We start from the raw sequence: 12,925 nt of genomic DNA, 5'->3' as shown, positions 1-12,925 counted from the left end.
CCATCCATCCATCCATCCATCCATCCATCCAATACGTTTGTTTGTTTTTTCATTGCAGGACGTTGCTCTCACACAAAAAACAAACAAAAACAAAACAAAAAAATCCCATGTTTCCCTTTCTTGACTGTGACCTCTCTCTGGATCAGGTCTAAGACAAAAAGTCATGAACTCCACAGCTGCTCAAACAAACCCAAACTATGAGACTTAAAACCCAAAATAAAACCCAACTCTTAGTACGAACCCGGGGTTAATCCTTAACCATATCTTGACCTTTGTTGACCTTCATAAAAACCTTGCAGTAGTGGCCGGCTGCCCCTCCCTCTCTGTCTCTCCGTCTCTCTCGTTCCCTCCCTCCCCCTCCTCCCCCCTCTCTCTCTCTGGTGGGTGGAGCCTCAGCTCTGTGCTGCTCACTGTGACTTTGTCAGTTTGTCAAACATAACGGACCAGGCTGTTGTGTCTGTTCTGTGCGTGTGTCTCTGACGAAGGGTCTCCTTGATGAACACAGCGGCTGTCGCCTTACAGAGAAGCAGCAGGTGGAGGACAGAGCGGCGAGGCAGAGGTGAGGGTGAGGGTGAGGGTGAAAAGTGGCTTTTCTCTCTCTCTCCAACTGTGTGTGTGTGTGTGTTACAGTCTGACAGGGAGGGGACACTTTACAGTGCACGGCATTATCTTATCGTCACCACGTTACATTGTTGTTTTTAAACTGTTGCTCGCGCTCGCACTGTACTTTTCTAAATATCAAAAACAGTGACGACGAACTGAACGGTTAAGTTTGGTCTGTGTGTGTGTGTGCGTGGCTGTTTGTCTACTGTTTATGTTTATGTTTATGTTTGTCTCTGGTTTTTTTTATTTATTTGAATTTAAAGGGACCGTCAGGCTGGACTTAATCAGCGGTTGCTGAGAGTCGGCTAGCACAGGCTAACGTCACAGTAGTACAGTACAGTCCGGTCTGGCAGCTCAAGAAAGCACAGAGACGACCCCTACGGGTCACTTTTAGTACGCCTACTCTCGCTAAAGTTAAACACCAGTCCACTCGATGCTGTTTTAGAACCTAACGTCTGCTTTGTTGGTGTGGTTTTGTTTCACAATACCATAGTTTCTATTTCTCCTACATGGTTATATGGTCCATAAACCACAAGGGTTACAATCAGAGGAATATCGTGACAACAAAATTACATTTTTACCGTAACCGTATTTTTAATGTTAAAAATTGAACTTTTGTCTGTTCTACTTAGACCTGTACAGTAGTTTTGATTGTCTGTGCTCGTCTGTAATATCACTGTGAAACTGTAATTTTTGTTAATTTTTACATGTAGAGTCTGTGTTAGACAATCATTTGGTCCTAAAAGAAGACAGAAAAAAAGTACATTTTCAGCAGTTTTAATCATAAAAAACCAGTATGTAGACCAATAGAAAAGCCTCGTGAAAATGCTTCCAAATCGTTAGGCACCTTGTAAACGTTCAAGTGAGACCAGGTTCAGTTTTTCCAAACTGAAAGCCTGTTGTTTCAGCCCCCCCCCCCCCCCCCCCCCCCGCCCTACTAAACACAGTTTCCCCCAATATCAGTGCCCGTGCCTGGTATATAGATGTGTTAATCTCACATAAGTATACAATACACAACAATGTGTGAGTACTCTAATATCTGTTGGCGTATTTCAAGAGCCCATAAACGTTATTGAATGGTGTTTTGTATGTGCATTACAGCGTTCTCATATTCTGCTGACATAAAAATGTCATAAAAAACTAATGTTGTGGTATTAAAGTAAAGCATAGACCAGTGATTCCAAACCACTGAACGCTGGCACGTTAGTGTGACTTGATCGATCATCAGATCTACCAAAGAAAATGATCAAAGAGCTGTCGAACAAGATATTTAAGTGTGGTTTTCTTCAATTCCTGTGAGTATGTCAGCGCTGTGTTCAACTAAATAGGACCAAGTTTCACACTGAGTAAATTGAATCTTGAATTTTATTAGGTATATTTTAATTACATTTGTGGTTGGTCATGAACCATGTGATATTTTTCTAATGTAAAATATGTGCTGTGGCTCAAGAAAGGTTGGGAAACACTGGCATAGACCATAGTGGTATAAACACAAATTCTAGAATTTCACATAGAGTATTTCATTGGTAAATATGTATGATAATAAGAGACAAAAGAGAAAGAAAAAAAACAAGCAATGGCATTATGTCCTTAACTTTAATCTTCTATATTCTGTTTTTTTAACGTAGATCACACCAAAGTGGTAAAATGATTGGTAAAGTGGGAAAAGTAGTTGGTCTCTTTGTTTAGACATCCCCGATGCTCTGCTGCATTATTCCAGCTCTTTGTGTTTTATATTTCATTAGCTGAGCTAGCTGCATGTCGCGTCACCTTCAATTATCCTCCCTGTCACCAGACCCGTGGTGAGTGTCTGCTGGCTCTGGTGGTTATAGGCTTCAGGGGACAGGTAATCAGGTCATAGTTAACCTGTCATCCTGTCAGACTGCAGAGAGCAGCCCGAGCCTGGGACAAAGAACTTCCCACTTCTTGACGTCTTAGCAGATATCCTCGATGTTACGGTGAAACCGCTCCATGGAAACTTGACTTGGCTTCACTCATTGGTCCAAATGATCACAGGTCAGTGTTACTGCACTACTGTGTGTGAGTCAAGAATGGATTTCACTTTATGTTTTTGTTCGGTGAAGTTGCAACACAGCGTTGACTAAAGCCTTCACTGGCCGATACGATCGCAAATCTTAAGGCATGACGCTGCTGTTTTCTATCCTAGATTTAAAATATAAGTTAAGACATGATGTTAAATATTTTTAACAGAAATATTGTAAAATTGGCATTTCCTTAAATTTTCTAAAATCATTTAAAAAAAATCATGATCGATGTTTGATGAAAAATTAAATAGTTAAAATATGAATATATTTCTAAAATTTGGTCCATCGACTCACTATTTAACATTTTATGATTTGAAATAAATGCCGAAAGTTTTTTTTTTGTAATTTGAAATTATTCTTGCGTGTTGACTATTTCATATTGGTAATTTCGGTAAGTACTACTATCTCATATAATATATCATAGAAAAATTCAAACAACACTGTCTAAGAATGTCAGAAAGTTGACTTCAGAACATCACGTTAAAATAGAGGTCATCAACATCTGCCGCGGCCTGCAGGATAAACAACTGCAGCTGGGATTTATTGATCCTTGATGTGAGTTTGACTGTTTAAATATAAAGCTGCCGAATTTCAGATTTTACTCCCCTCTGCTTTGCTACCTCACCCCATGGGTTGTTTTCATTTTTCTTTTTCCTTTTTTTTTTTTAAAGTGTGTCTACAATGAAAGGCTGTGTGGCAGTATGTCCACCCACCTGTCTCTGTCCCCTCTGGCTAATTTGGATGTGTCTGATACGTCTTTACATCTGCTGCAAAACGCTGTGTTGAGCCTCCGAGGCCCTCGGAAGCATCACACACCGTGCAGCTAACCACAGAGGTACGGCACAGTCACGCCGGAGGAGGAAGAATCACCTCCAGTGTGGAGGCTGTTTTGAACACACATCATTTGCATTGGCACTATAATGTTCCTGCAGCCTCAGAAAATGTGCCAGTTGTGTGACAACGCGTGGTACATGCGACAGCAGGTACCAAAACAACAAACGCTGACAAGTAGAATTACGAAAAGTTAAAGAGTTGGTATCGTCAGTTAGTTTTCCTAATCACGTTTCACTGGACTCAAACAAATATTGGGAAAAGTCCCTCTGTACCCGCCCTGGACCTTGGGGACATGGTGGACAATGATGTGAATGACTTCATCTGTTCTTTTCAGTATTATGCAGAGTACTTGCTGCTTTTGGTGCGCAGTTTGATCGTGCAGTAGTTCTGGTTCTCAGCTGTTAGCTGTAAAATCCGTAAATCAACTTCCCCCAAAAATCTCTAGACTAGCGAAATTGCTATCGCTAGCTAGCGATTCATGTTGAGGTTTTCTCCAACGGGTGACTGAGGACAGGCCGTACAGACAGGGTCTACACTGGTCAGGTGACCAGGGTCGTTACGATGTGAACTTTTTCTAAGATCACAGCTTGGGTTTCAGTTTTAAATAGACATAGTAAATAAAAAAACCAGAGCTGCCACCAGTATCATTACAGTCTTTTCACCACTTATCCACCCTGTTAGTTAGGGTGGTTAGAGGGCTCATACAGCCCACGTGTCCACAGTGGTATTTCCTTTTCTTGCTTGTTTCCTTAATGATAGAATATTTGCAGCCTTGTGGTGAACAGAAATAGCACCACTTGTGAACGACAGGCCTCTCTTTTTCTTTTTTCCTTTTTTTGCACCACGTGCTGAAGACACAGAGGCAGCACTGTGTAAGCGCGTTTTTATTAACAGCCTATTTGTCCTCCGTGACTGCAGGACTGACTTGTGTTTTTTTTTTTTTCTTCTCAATTACATGGTCAACTTTAGCAGCGTCCAGGCCAACGCGGGGAGCCTGCCTGTGGACTAATGCATTTCTCATCCGCTTTTATTAGCCGTGGCCGCGCTCGGCTAACGCAATCACATGCTGTGTCACTAGGAGCAGACGAGATGAGAGGTATCGCCAACTCTTCCCGCTGCGTTGGTGTGTGGTGTGCTTGTTAGCACCGTGTGCTGCTGAGAACGTCCAGAGCGATGTGATTACAGGGCGGCATAGTCTCGTTTTAGCTCCGTCTGCTGCACTTAAATCTTTGCGTTTTTACATTTGTACGACACACGTGGGAATTTAGCGCCGCTCTTCTGTCGGCCTGATAACATACAACGCACGTTATGTCAGTGTTGGTGAGATTATTATTTGTCCGTTGATGCCTTGATCACATCCGGGGACATTTGTTAGCAATTTTATGTGAACACTTGTTTCTATAGTGTTGTGACTGAAGCAGCCTGTACTCAGAGTGAAGAGGGCTCTTAAGAGCTGAAGACTGCGCTCATTCAGTCTCCAGGAAAAAAAAAAGAAGAAGAAGAAAAAAAAAGGGCTTCTATCTGGATCTAAACGAGATCTAAGGTGAATTCACCTTCACTGTGGATCCAAATGTGTCCATTTAAAACCAGACTGAATGTTTTTAATTGAATATTTATAATATATATATACATATAATATATGTATAGACATAGTATATATTATAGATAATCAGTTAGACACTCACTGTTATAATAATTTGAGTTTATTAACATTCTAAGCTTTTTCAGGTACTTTCTTAATACAGATAATGTGAATCTCCTCTCCTCTCTGCTCCTCTCGTCTCCCTACCCTCCCCTTCCCTCCCATCCCATCCCATCTTCTCTCCTCTCTCTCCCTCCTCTCTCCTCTCTGCTCCTCTCGTCTCCTTCCCTCCCCTTCCCTCCCCATCCTTCCCATCTTCTCTCCCTTCCTCTCCTCTCCTTTCGTCTTCTAACCGTTTCGTCTCCTCCCCTCCCCTCCATCCCATCTTCTCTCCTCTCTCCCCCTCCCCTCTCCTCTCTCTGTGGTTTCTGCTAATCTTCTCAACTTGAGAACTCTTCCGCTGCAGTAATCAGGCCTAAGCTGGTTCTTCCAGGGCAACCAAACTAAAAAACCTCGGGCTGGCTGCCGTCTGACTGTTGGGCCACACACCCACACGTTTGATGCTAAATATGCCGCAGAGGAGCTCAAAAATTACACTCAACAAACACAGAAATCAAATAAAACAATTTTCAAATATTATCCTTGCAGTCGACTTCCCCTGCGCTCGTATAAAACTGTCTTTGTTGCCTTTGGTAAATAGGTTTCCCTCAGTTCTGCCAACGCAAACGGTAATGTTGGATCACAAGCGGTGTGGCTTGGCTTAATTAAACTCAGGCTTGTTTTACTGAGATACAGTCCAGTGCAGAGAGACATTAGAGTCCTGTCACAGTTTCATCATCGACCCAAAACGTATATTTATATAGATGTTTTGTCTTTTTCCTGTAGAAAAAAATATAATAAATGTAACGGATCCCCTTGTTTTCCGTTTCATACTTGCAAAATTGGAACTTTTTAGACGTGTTTCTGAAATTCAGTTTAAATCTCTCTGGGATGTTCAGAAGGAGAAAACAAAAACCCCACGGTTCCCACGGTTACTTTTACTCCCAGCTCTGGCATATTTCGCTTTTTCAAATTTTTCAATCTTTCAAGTCACCAAACTTGTGGTTAACTGGTAAAATGGGTTGAATTATAATTGTTTTCATTATAAATTGTTGTTTGATCCAAATATATGAATTATAATTGTTTTCATTATAAATTAAAGTTGTTTGATCCAAATATGAACAGTATGTTTTAACAGCCTTGATTATTTATTTATTTTTTTCCCTCAAACCACACAATGAAAACATTTTCAAATGTGTTGTTTCACTTCACCAGGAGCATGAGAACAAACAACACACTGTTGATCATGGAATTATACATTTACTGCTTTGGTTTTTTACAACTTTGGTCGTGATTTCGTGCTGCTTTTCATTGACCAACAGCAGCATTTTATTCACGGCCTAATTATGTAGCATTTCTTCAACTTCACACAGAATCATTGACACACAATAAAATGTGCGCTCTACGTTAAACCTAGCCTAAATTTCCCGAAGGGAACTCCCGAGGGATTAATAAAGTGCTATCCATCCATCCATCCATCCATTCATCCATCCATCCATCCATCCATCCATTCATCCAACCATCCATCCATCCATCCATCCATCTATCCTTCCATCCATCCATGCTTGCATCCTTCCATCCTTCCATCCATCCATCCTTCCATCCATCCTTCCATCCATCCATCCTTCCATCCATCTATCCATCTATCCATCCATCCATCCTTCCATCCATCCATCCATCCATCCATCTATTTCACACCACAGACGAGCGGGATTCACACCGGCAATCCTTTGGCAACCAGCCTGACTCTCTAACTACTTGGCAATATTTATTGTATTTAATCAGTTTTTTATGCAATGTGTCGTAACCTTATATTTTATGGGTTATAATTTATCAAATGTAAGTTATAGTTTCATAGTTAGTGGTCAACGCTTTGGTCAGACTAAGGCCTGCTAAGGTGAAGGCAGGCGATGCCTTTTTTTTTTTCTGTTAAAAAGTGTTTCTGTGATTCCACCTTTAAGTGTGTGAGGAGGGCAGCTGGTGGTGCACGCTTTTGTCAGACTAAGGCCTGCTGAGGTGGAGGGAGGCGATGCTTTTTTTTTTTTCGGTTAAAAAGTGTTTCTGTGATTCCACCTTTAAGTGTGTGAGGAGGGCAGCTGTACCTTGTCTTGCTGTAGCTTGGTCGTGAATTCCACCGTAAACGGGTCGGCAGGAAAACTGTGCGATCCAAGCCGTCATTCGACAAATTTGCACCTTAGCCCCCAGAGGGCTGAGAAACTGCCGTGCTGATCTCAACTGAAGGATCTTAGTCTCATGCCAGAAAATCTGAGAGAAAGAAATAACCCTGAGCAAGAACGCAGGCAGATCACATTCATAACGCTGCTTTTCACTTCACAGGCCTACACCTTTATTTTACATGAAATTTTATTATTTGTTTTACGTTTAAAAACTTGTGTTGAAGCAGTTAGCATGTCTCAGGTCTTATTATAGACACTGGGACGTAAGCCGTGGAGAAATAACTAAAACAAATCTCCCAAACTTACACTAACACACCCAGACAGTGTGACGTGCTCCTGCATGTGTACGTTCAGTCCCTCAATACTCTCAACACACACCTGGAGCCGTTCTCTGTCCGTCAAAGCATCACTATACGTGTCATAGAAATTCAAAGTCATAACAGATCAACTGTCTCCTTGTTGATTTGACTCCAGACCGTGTATAATGGCGGCGGCTGCGTTTAGATAAATCCAAACCGCAGCCGCGATAGAGAATAGCGTGCATCTGGCTTGTAATACAATTAGGATGCGGTGCACGTGCGCACGCAGTTGGTGTGAAACGAATCCCTTCTAATGTCGTTAAATTAACTGCTTGCTGCTAGAGCTGTTGTTTTCTGTCGGGTTTTTTTTTTTTTTTTTGTGTCCGTGTCGTCTGGCAGGTCAACTGGAAACAGACCAATACACAGGTTAACAGTGCATGTACTGTGAATGTACGGAGTAGATTGAGTAGTATGTGTGTGTGTGTGTGTATTGCCTTTAGGACTAATCCATTGAGCGACGCTTAAACTCTGAACAGCTGCAGGTTTCAACGTTGGTCTTTAAAAGTTAATGGTTTCCTTCTTTAGGTTGTACAGAAGCTCTGAGGGGGAAAAAAAGAAAAAGAAAAACACACATCTATAGAAAGCCGTTGTGCCGCCCTACACTGTCAGTCTGTGTATTCTGAGATCTTATTTCCTTGGCTGACTGCCCAGAGTGTCTCTGCTGCAGTTGTCCTGCCTGACCTTATAGCATGAGGTCACGGTTTGTTCTACAGTTACACCCACTTCCTACCTTTACGTAGACAAATGAATTGTCTTGAAGGTCAAACGTTGAAATTTTAAGACTACATTTTATTGTTCCAGATGATTTTAGAGATACACAGATATCTTAGGTGAGGAGATACAGCCAGGCTTATGTTCCACTGAGCCTCCTACCATATATAAAAGCCATTTTGATGACACCGGTCTGCCAGTCTATAAGTGTAGCACGGCTGCAGAGTGAATGCATAAACCAGAAACCTGGACGAGGGCCGCGGCTGAACTCTGCTGGTCCTGTACAAACGCCAACTTGAAACAGAGTTCAGTGTTTACACAGTGATGTGAAAGGGAGAGGAGATAGTTGGGGAACGTGTGTACACACTGTATGTGTATGTGTATGTGTGTGTGTGTGAGGGGGGGGGAGTCAGGGGTGGAGGAACGGGTGCGGTGGGAAAGCGCCTGCAGGATTCTCAAGATAAAGGTTTTCAGATCTACTTACCGTCAACATTAAAAGGAAGATATTACTTTGCTGAAAGCACGGAATTTCAATGAGCGCAGGAACAAACACAAATGTTGAAGAATTCATTAGAATATCATTGAACGGATCAAAGGATTGGACCCAGGCTAGAGTTTTGTGGCTCAGCAAACTCTGACGAGCCGGAGTGTTGTAGAGACAGGTCGGCGTTTAACGGGGGTCTCAACCTACGGGAGCTGAGGGCCGCTGGTGCCCATGTTGTTTCAGTTATTGATCTTCAGTACAAGAATCCCCCCGTTATTTAATCCTTTGTAGTAACAGTGCAAATGAGTACAATTAATGAATGAACAAACAAAATAAAATAAACAAGCTAAATCAAATCATTATTGACATCTATGTGCTGGCTGGATTTTTGGGCTATAGGTGGTCCACAGCCATTAGTTTAAGACCACTGATATATTTGGAATTTTTCAAAAATATTTCTGAAAGATCACAGTGATGTAACTTGCTCAGAAAAAGTTGCTTTTTGACCAAAAACTAATTTACTAGTTACAATTTCTGGCTTTTGTCAACGAACGTTGTCCAAGGGGAAAAACAAACACAGGTCAAACCTGGGGCAGAACAAAAACGTTGGCACTAATTCTGCTAATTCAAAATTGTTTTTCTCTGTGGTGGAGGTAGAAATATTCAACCTCAGCTCCTGCCAAAAGAAACAATCTAAACTAGAGATCAGGTGTCAGAGAACTGGAGGATGGACGAGGTTAAATAAAGAACAGGTTGATGGTCCACTGCTGCCTTCGTTCACTTCACTTCATTTGACTAAAAGCCGCTTTCAATGTTTCTTGTTTACGTTTTTCCATGAATCTACTCGTCATTAATGACGAACAGACAGATTTATAGACACTCTATACATTTGTGGTCAGAGAAGGTACTTTTTTTTCGTCCAGTTTTTTGGCCAATAAATTCAGGACTTTAAACGCGTTGTAATGTTTAGTTTGACATCTGGGACATGGTCTGATCTCTTGACCAAATATCTCAAATGTTTTGTTCTCCACATTCGTCCCGGTCTGACACTTCACTGATGTTCATTAATGAGAGCTGAGAACAGATCTGAGGTCGAGGGTGTGGGCGAACAGCAGAAAGAGCCGTAAACTGAGCAAAATGAAGTGTTGAAGTGAAGTGTTGTGGCAGCAGCTGCAGATTAGAAGTTATTTCATCGTGTTGTCGCCACAGAGCTGGGGCCTTATGCTGCGAACTCAAAGTGCAGTTTGAAAACAAAAATATTTAGGCGAGATAATCGTCTTCCACCACAGTCCCAGAGCGGTACTGCGCCTGCTGGAGCCTTTTCTCTTTCTATTAAAAGAAACACAGAAGAAAAGGAGTCAGTGAAGAGCGCTCACCTCGAGACCACCTATTGTGTTTTTGAACGGAGAGACCAGAGCTCAGAAGGAAGGACATATTTTTACAGGGCAGCTTGCGTTTCGATCTGCGTTGCAGTCATGACATCAGTGTCTCTGCGTTGAGACAGGAAAATCTTATCCCGCCGTCATAAAAGCAACACAATAATGAAATGACATCACAGTGGGCCAGTAATTAAATGAACAGACTGCTGTCTTGGAGGTTTTTTTTTTTTTTTTTACAAGGCTGGGAGATTGTGAGTAACATTGCAGCAGGCGGGAGAATAGAATGACGGTTAATGAATGCGGAGCTGAAAGTACAGCGTGTTCAGTGTGAAATTCACACGTTGGTCATCGAAACCCTTTATTATTCTATTCATTTGTATAAAAAAGATCGGTTAATGTCTGTTTATGGTGTCTATTGTTTTTATTAACAGACATTAAATTAGTTCATCAGTAGGACGTCGATCTGAGTTCAGCAAATACCGACCGATCTGCCGGGTCTTGACACGCGGCGGCCGGATTTTAGTTGTTACGTTTCAGACAAAAACTCATCAGCTCAGTGACCTATAAAGTGGTAGAAGCCGGTGTCGATACTCACGCTGTGTGATAACGTCACGGATTCACGACCGTCGGCGCTCCTGCTGCGCCGCAGACAAACGACGGCAACAGCAGCACTTGGTTTCCTTGTTTCTGTCTTCCTGTCTGTGACGCCTCAAAGATAAACCTGTGACCCACCACAGTTGGAGTTGTTGGTGGAGGTTTTTGTAAGAATGTTCTAACTCATTTTCAAAGTAAAATCTATATTATTTTCTCGGTGTCGTGGTTTTACATCATCCTACTTTAAAAATATATATTTTTTAAATAAATCTGTTTGTCGGTCACACAAGCGTAAAGAAAATGGTGGCTCTTCACACAGGTAGACGTGATAGTGTGGGTGGTTTTTTATAAATATCCACAAGTGAATTGGAGCAAATTGTTCAGCGACTCATTTCCAGACTTTGTCAGATTATAAAACATCCAGAGATACAAAAAGTCATACAAAACTTCCCCTTTAAGGCCTCGAAGCATCGCTGTTTAAATTTAATGATGTCAATTCCCCAATATTACAGACACATTTTATCGTAAGTCGTAACAGACGAGAGAGTTATTGATGGATTCTCGAGCAAATGACCTTGAAATGTTCAAATGACCACCAGGACCCCTATGATCTACCATTTGACTGTTAAACGCTCAAATCTTTATGATTTTTACAGCTAAGGTGAAGAATTTATCAGATGAAAACACTGAACTGAGATGTTGTTACCGTTGGTCATTCAAGGACTCGCTCCGTGTCGCGAAGCTTCTATTAATTCCTGCTAATTCAAAGGTTGTTCATTGTCCCAGAGCGTCATTATTATAATAAAATGCTAATTACATTACTGGCACAATAAAACGGATGGAACTCTAAAAAACGGATAGAACTCTTTTATTTATTTTTTTTTTTTTTTTACATGAATTGTCATTTACTTTTTGTCACATCAAAGAAAACTCATTTTCACAGCCGGGGCCGTTGGGGTGGGGGGCTGTGGGGGGGGCTTGACTGTAAACAGGGACGTGTTAAACACTTGAGCCAGTAAACAAGGCTCTTCTCACTCCGTCTCCCTCAGGCCTCAGGTCCACAAATCCTGCCTGTTTACCATGAACACGTTTTCCTTAAGAACTAAGAAAAACCCTCAATTTATGAGGAGGACTTCAAAGAATGGCCAGGCCTGCTCAGGGAGGGGGAGGAGGAATCTTCTCTTGGTCGGCTTCGTGATGCCTTGAGCGCTCTCTCTCTCTCTCTCTCTCTCTCGCTCTCTTCGCCGATGGCTGCAATGCAAATAAGCTGCCGGGAGAAGAGGGATGAGATTGAATTAAAAGAAATGGAAGCAGAGACTTGTGAGCAGATGAGCCAAAGCTGCTGGAAAGGTAAAGATTCCAGTGACGGGAGATAATCTGTGTCATCAGTCCTCAACACTTTTGAAAACTGTGTTCGAGGAGGAACTCTTTAATCTTCTCGCGAGAATCTCCACCACGGCTGTTTCCACGCTGATAACCGGGATCAGCTTTGTGATCTACCAAAGTTATGTTCACAAAATCAGGGAGGGGGGATGAGGAGGACAGTGGTGTCTTTATACCACGTGTAGCAAGAGACTTGTTGGGTACCATGAGCTCCGAGCCTCATGGATTCACTGGTGGACCGAGTGAGTAGAGGTCGCGCTGGGGTCGGCGCAATTAGAGCTGAGCTCATGGTCTTTAATGAGGAGGGAAGATGAAAGGGAAGTTAATTACTGCGACCCCTTTGTGCTGGTAACAACCCGGTGGTGTTACGACCCTCAATGATTGACCTTCGCTGTTCCGAACTTCTGTTTATTTTTAAGGATGTAAGAAGTTTTTTTTTACACTATTTGTTAGTTTTTTTGGGCAGTTATTGCGGTCAGTAAACCAATGACCAAGAAGCCATGTGTAGACTCATTGAAGTTCTTTTTTTTTCCTTCATTTTGTGGCCTAGCCTAAATATAAGCTAATGCTAAGAAGGAGGAACCTTGTTTCTACAGCACACACTTTACAATGGTGTTAATATTAGCCTGTTTTGACTTGGTGGAATTGACCCGCAAAACTGTTTTTCCTTGATGT

General features: G+C 42.0%; 1 protein-coding gene across 2 annotated transcripts in view; it reads left to right on the top strand.

Moving 5' to 3' along the window:
* Window positions 1-405: 405 nt before the first annotated feature.
* Window positions 406-12,925, top strand: part of LOC103379291 (myocyte-specific enhancer factor 2A-like) — a 43,071-nt gene continuing 30,551 nt past the window's right edge. The window contains exon 1 of one of the 2 annotated variants that reach the window (XM_025055840.1): window positions 406-559. The gene's annotated coding sequence lies outside the window, so the exon portion shown is untranslated. Of the gene's footprint in view, window positions 560-1,588; window positions 2,620-12,925 lie in introns of those variants that run through there. The other variant, XM_025055841.1, reaches the window with a different exon arrangement.

The sequence above is a fragment of the Cynoglossus semilaevis genome, chromosome 5 (assembly GCF_000523025.1).
Source record: "Cynoglossus semilaevis isolate Cse_v1.0 chromosome 5, Cse_v1.0, whole genome shotgun sequence".
NCBI lineage: Eukaryota > Metazoa > Chordata > Actinopteri > Pleuronectiformes > Cynoglossidae > Cynoglossus > Cynoglossus semilaevis.
The sequence above is the reverse complement of the archived record's forward strand: the minus strand, read 5'-3'. Positions and strand labels throughout refer to the sequence as shown.